Source organism: Cicer arietinum, chromosome 1 (genome assembly GCF_000331145.2).
Source record: "Cicer arietinum cultivar CDC Frontier isolate Library 1 chromosome 1, Cicar.CDCFrontier_v2.0, whole genome shotgun sequence".
NCBI classification, from domain to species: domain Eukaryota; kingdom Viridiplantae; phylum Streptophyta; class Magnoliopsida; order Fabales; family Fabaceae; genus Cicer; species Cicer arietinum.
In genome coordinates this window covers 11113020-11120774 of record NC_021160.2, presented here as the reverse complement: position 1 = coordinate 11120774, position 7755 = coordinate 11113020, and positions in this window count along the sequence as shown.

The following is a 7755-nucleotide window of genomic DNA, read 5'->3' as shown; positions in this document are numbered from 1 at the left end:
TATATATGTACGGTTGAGCAGAAGTAAAAAAGATGTAGAAACTTCAAATATGTAGTATTTTTAAAAAAATTTGACAACATAAAACACCTCTATAAAAAAACAAATAATTTCTTAATATGAATATTGAACATTATTGTTTTATCTATAAATGACACATAGTTCTAAATCTCATGAATATACATAAAAAATCTTATTTATCTTTTAGGGAGCAACTATATTTCATGTTGTAGATGAGATCAAATATACTTATAAAAACAATAGTCTAACTAACAACATACCACTTATTCAAAAACTATTTGTGCAAAAAAAGAATTTTTTTAACTCTATCTACTTCTTTGAAAATGATTGGGTTGCAAAGAGGCTTCTTTTTGAATTAATAAAGTAGGATTTTGAAAACTTATATGTAACCGAAAGGTTTTCTCATGGCAGCGGTGGACCTGTGATCCGAAAGTTAATTGTATAAGGGTGTGAAAATAGTTATAAGAAGAAAAAAATTATTGACAAGGTTACAAATTCAGAATTGGAGGAATAATAAAAGTTATTGAACAAAATATAGGTAAATATTGTAGTTTAAATTTTATTTTTAATAAGACACTAATTATATAACAAACTTAATAGTGAGATGACAACATCCTAGTTTGTAGGACTGTTTTAATAAAATTATATGTAAAAGATGGAGTATAAATAATTTAAAAGATAACTATAAAATATTTTATAAATCTCATTAAAAATGAGCTATTTTTTCCATTAAAGATACTATGCAATATTCAATTGGAGAAAATTAAACAATTGCAAAAAAAAATGTAGGATGTATAGACATTAAGTATTTATTATTCTTCATTTGATAAAATTTAGAGAATTATGTGCTACAGATGTATGTGCTACATTATTTGACTATGTGGCTAAAAATGAGGTGAGACAGATAATATAGTTGTCATCATATAATATTCCATAACTTATCCATTATATCACTGAAATTTAAGATATGTATTGACGTTAAAAATCTATTTCGGTGTATATCTGATAAATATATTGAATAACACATAATATACTCCGTAATGAAATATAAACATAATTTGGTCAAAAACATTGATGTATTTGCACAAATATCTATATACACAACAATTGACCATAAACATGTCAAAACATATTATAATTATAAATAGAATTAAAACTCAAAGATATAAACTAAAAAAATTGGCGACAACATCTAACACAAATTATTATAGAAAAGTTGAATAAAGACCAAAATGTATCTGTCATTGTCTTCCAATTTCTAAATAAACATAAACAATATATGATACACAATAATTTTCACAATTTTTTGTCATTTGTATATTTCTTGAGAAGTATTTAAAAGACCAATATATTAATTAGAGTTAAAACCATAGAAAAATTATTACCAATAATGATGTAGGAACAATGGGTGTTGATTAACTAAAATTGATTGTACTTTAATTTGTAACCCACATGAATAGTTATACATAATATTAGATACTAAATAGTAATAATAATAAAAAATGTGTGTTAAAGGAAGTGGAATAATAAAGAAGATGGAAGAGAGATGATGAAAGAGTAACTTTTAGATGTACCACATGAGATTTTTGTTGAGGTGACAATATTTGAATAAAATGACACAATATTGGATGATATGTCACAATGGTACGTGAGAGTATATTTTAATGCATTACAAAAGGTTTGTAACTCATGGCACGTGAATAGTTATACTTAATATTAGATACTAAATAGTAATAATAATTATAAAAAAAAATGTTAAAGTAAATTGGAAGTGCAATAATAAGGTGGATGAAAGAGTACCTTCACGTGCCACATGAGATTTTTGGTTGAGATAACATTATTTGAATGAAATGACACAATATTGGACGATGTATCACAAACAATAGTATGTAAGAGTCTAATTTAATATATTATAGATCAGTTCTAAGTAGTAGTTTAATAGTATTTTAGTTCTATGTGCAAATGGTGACATGAAAATTATTTTCTTAAGAGTTTTTTTGATTTTTTTATGATATTGATATAGAAATCTATTTTGATTAAAGAAAATGTATATCTATGTCAAAAATCAATTTTCATCCAATAAAAATCATTATAAAGACTATATCGTGTTTTAATCAATAGTCCTTTCGATTGATGAATGATCATAGTACTATATTACGCGTGACTTTAACCTCCATATTGAGAGTTATTTTAACCGTCATATTAAGAGTGTAATTCTAGAATGGTTTTCTACGATGCAGTAGAACTCTAAAACAATTTGTCTAGACTGTTTTATCTTGGGGACTTTGTACTAGATAATATATCTTGCACAATTTAGACAGTGCCACGAAAGAGCGACTTAGTCCACGACTCAACCTAATAATATATTTGGTTCTTCGATGACATAAATTTATTTTAAAAGATTTTTTCGAAACTCTAAAACATCGTCCCACATGCACCTTTATTATTGATATTTAATTAAGAGGGATATGTTCACTATAAAAAGAAGAACCCCTCAAGTTTTCTTAGTGCTTCAGTGATTAATTTACACGAATTATTTTTGTTTTATTTATTTTCTCACCCACATGCTTAATTTATTCAAGCTTTTACTTTAAATATATTTTTGCTTAATTTAAATATATTTTTGCTTAAATTTATTTTCTGTTTTATGGCAAGAAATCATTTGCTAGATTTTTAAGTCTTCCTAAAATCTGTTGTGATTTTTTTATATAATTATTGAAGTGTGATATGAAAATTGAAATATACATGTTATGAAATTCTTGATTAGTTACCATACTGTTCAACTGTTGACTCACTAGTTGGACCAATGGCTTTAAGATTAAGGGTTTAAAGATGAACATTATATTTGTGGGTTGAGGTTTCATTTTGTCGATATCTGTGGAAACTAATCAAGTTAGTTATTAATTCATTTTGTTCGACATTTTTTGTATGTACGGTTCAACTAACTTCTCTGGACAATTAGCCATAATTGTTGATTAGTTACAATTTTGCATTTATGGATATTACTTTCCTGTGTTGATGCTGATTTACGTTCAAGTAAACAAAGTGTAAGTATTCACTGGATTGTTGGTTTGTTGAAACTTGCACGCAGCTATAAAGTGATTGAGTCAATATGTCAAGGGTTGAGACTTGAGAATATGATTTAATCTGACGGCCACCTTTATTTATGGGTGAAAGCCTAGCTAGCTCTAGTGAGGTTTATTTTGTTTCTTGCTATGAATCATGAACATTGCCTCGAAAAATAAATAAAAATCAATCATGAACATGTCAACGATAGGTTACCTAGAAGCTACGATCATCAATCTGTGTTGTGTTACATTTCATTCCCACCATCATGTGTTGTGCAACAGAACGTGTGATTTGGTGGGTGTATCATTGCATTGTGCATGCTCTATTGTTCGGGTTGGAGTAGGGTATTATAATACTCGTACTTGTATTTGTATTTTGATGTATATTAATTTTAATTAATTTTAATATTTATATGCTTTGGATATTTGAGTGTCCATGTCTATATCTATTACATGGGTTTATTGTAGGATTAAATTTAAAAATTATTTAAATATCTTAATTCAAATAATAAAGTATTACAAATTAGAAAATTTTCTAACTCAAAACATCTGAAATATTTCAAATTATAAACACACATTCCAATAAACATACAAATATCCAGAACAATATTTTATGAATGAAGTTGCAAATTTTGGGGCGGTATTCTTTGAGATCTGTAAAATAAAAATGATATGTATATTATATTAGTCAAGTATAATTATAAAATCACGATTAATAATACAAAACTCTTATTTATAAAGTCCACAATTATTTATTTTTTCATCGAATTCTTAAAATTTTTGCAAACATTTAACTTTCGATTCTAAATATTGTAGTGGTTCAATGATACCAATAAATGTTAAAATATAAAATAAAATAAATAGTTAAACTAAAAATAAATATAATATAATATAATATAATATAATATAATATAATATAATATAATATAATATAATATAATATAATATAATATAATATAATATAATATAATATAATATAATATAATATAATATAATATAATATAATATAATATAATATAATATAATATAATATAATATAATATAATATAATATAATATAATATAATATAATATAATATAATATAATATAATATAATATAATATAATATAATATAATATAATATAATATAATATAATATAATATAATATAATATAATATAATATAATATAATATAATATAATATAATATAATATAATATAATATAATATAATATAATATAATATAATATAATATAATATAATATAATATAATATAATATAATATAATATAATATAATATAATATAATATAATATAATATAATATAATATAATATAATATAATATAATATAATATAATATAATATAATATAATATAATATAATATAATATAATATAATATAATATAATATAATATAATATAATATAATATAATATAATATAATATAATATAATATAATATAATATAATATAATATAATATAATATAATATAATATAATATAATATAATATAATATAATATAATATAATATAATATAATATAATATAATATAATATAATATAATATAATATAATATAATATAATATAATATAATATAATATAATATAATATAATATAATATAATATAATATAATATAATATAATATAATATAATATAATATAATATAATATAATATAATATAATATAATATAATATAATATAATATAATATAATATAATATAATATAATATAATATAATATAATATAATATAATATAATATAATATAATATAATATAATATAATATAATATAATATAATATAATATAATATAATATAATATAATATAATATAATATAATATAATATAATATAATATAATATAATATAATATAATATAATATAATATAATATAATATAATATAATATAATATAATATAATATAATATAATATAATATAATATAATATAATATAATATAATATAATATAATATAATATAATATAATATAATATAATATAATATAATATAATATAATATAATATAATATAATATAATATAATATAATATAATATAATATAATATAATATAATATAATATAATATAATATAATATAATATAATATAATATAATATAATATAATATAATATAATATAATATAATATAATATAATATAATATAATATAATATAATATAATATAATATAATATAATATAATATAATATAATATAATATAATATAATATAATATAATATAATATAATATAATATAATATAATATAATATAATATAATATAATATAATATAATATAATATAATATAATATAATATAATATAATATAATATAATATAATATAATATAATATAATATAATATAATATAATATAATATAATATAATATAATATAATATAATATAATATAATATAATATAATATAATATAATATAATATAATATAATATAATATAATATAATATAATATAATATAATATAATATAATATAATATAATATAATATAATATAATATAATATAATATAATATAATATAATATAATATAATATAATATAATATAATATAATATAATATAATATAATATAATATAATATAATATAATATAATATAATATAATATAATATAATATAATATAATATAATATAATATAATATAATATAATATAATATAATATAATATAATATAATATAATATAATATAATATAATATAATATAATATAATATAATATAATATAATATAATATAATATAATATAATATAATATAATATAATATAATATAATATAATATAATATAATATAATATAATATAATATAATATAATATAATATAATATAATATAATATAATATAATATAATATAATATAATATAATATAATATAATATAATATAATATAATATAATATAATATAATATAATATAATATAATATAATATAATATAATATAATATAATATAATATAATATAATATAATATAATATAATATAATATAATATAATATAATATAATATAATATAATATAATATAATATAATATAATATAATATAATATAATATAATATAATATAATATAATATAATATAATATAATATAATATAATATAATATAATATAATATAATATAATATAATATAATATAATATAATATAATATAATATAATATAATATAATATAATATAATATAATATAATATAATATAATATAATATAATATAATATAATATAATATAATATAATATAATATAATATAATATAATATAATATAATATAATATAATATAATATAATATAATATAATATAATATAATATAATATAATATAATATAATATAATATAATATAATATAATATAATATAATATAATATAATATAATATAATATAATATAATATAATATAATATAATATAATATAATATAATATAATATAATATAATATAATATAATATAATATAATATAATATAATATAATATAATATAATATAATATAATATAATATAATATAATATAATATAATATAATATAATATAATATAATATAATATAATATAATATAATATAATATAATATAATATAATATAATATAATATAATATAATATAATATAATATAATATAATATAATATAATATAATATAATATAATATAATATAATATAATATAATATAATATAATATAATATAATATAATATAATATAATATAATATAATATAATATAATATAATATAATATAATATAATATAATATAATATAATATAATATAATATAATATAATATAATATAATATAATATAATATAATATAATATAATATAATATAATATAATATAATATAATATAATATAATATAATATAATATAATATAATATAATATAATATAATATAATATAATATAATATAATATAATATAATATAATATAATATAATATAATATAATATAATATAATATAATATAATATAATATAATATAATATAATATAATATAATATAATATAATATAATATAATATAATATAATATAATATAATATAATATAATATAATATTTTTAGTTGTATGATTAATTGCTCACGAATCTATCCATGTCTTGTTTTATTATGTGTTAATTAGGAGATCGAGAACTGCATTTTACCTTCATTTTCATTGGCAATGTACTGTATGAACTTTTCGCATATTGAAAATCCTGTTAAGGTGCATGCTTAGTTGAAAAGTTGTTTTGAGCATTCAAAAACTTAATTGCTGTGTTAACTGTTATTTTCTGGTTGGTGACCCTTTACAACTATTGTGGAAATATGGGCTTTGCCCTCAGAGGAGAGTCAGGACGGCCCTACCGGTTCGTACCCTACGGACAGGAATGGAGATGGGAACGCTTGACTGCAGTTACGTTAGGAGGATCTCATGGGGCGCGTGGAGATTACTCAGGGTGTATAGCTTTTTGGTAGGATGATCAGATTAGGATGATGTATAGGGACTAGGGGTCCTTCTTTTTGGTTTGGAGTATTTTTAGTTTGGAAAACTGTACTTATACAAATATTATCAGTTTGATATCATCTTTGGATGGGTTCCATGTACCATTCGATGTTATGTAAATGTTTTAGATTTATAATTGGAGAAACTTTTCCGCTGCGTAAATTATAATGACTCAATTATTTATCCAAAAGCATTTCCTCATTTGTTTTACTTTGTTTTATTTTAATTTCTTTAAAAAAAAAAAAAATATAC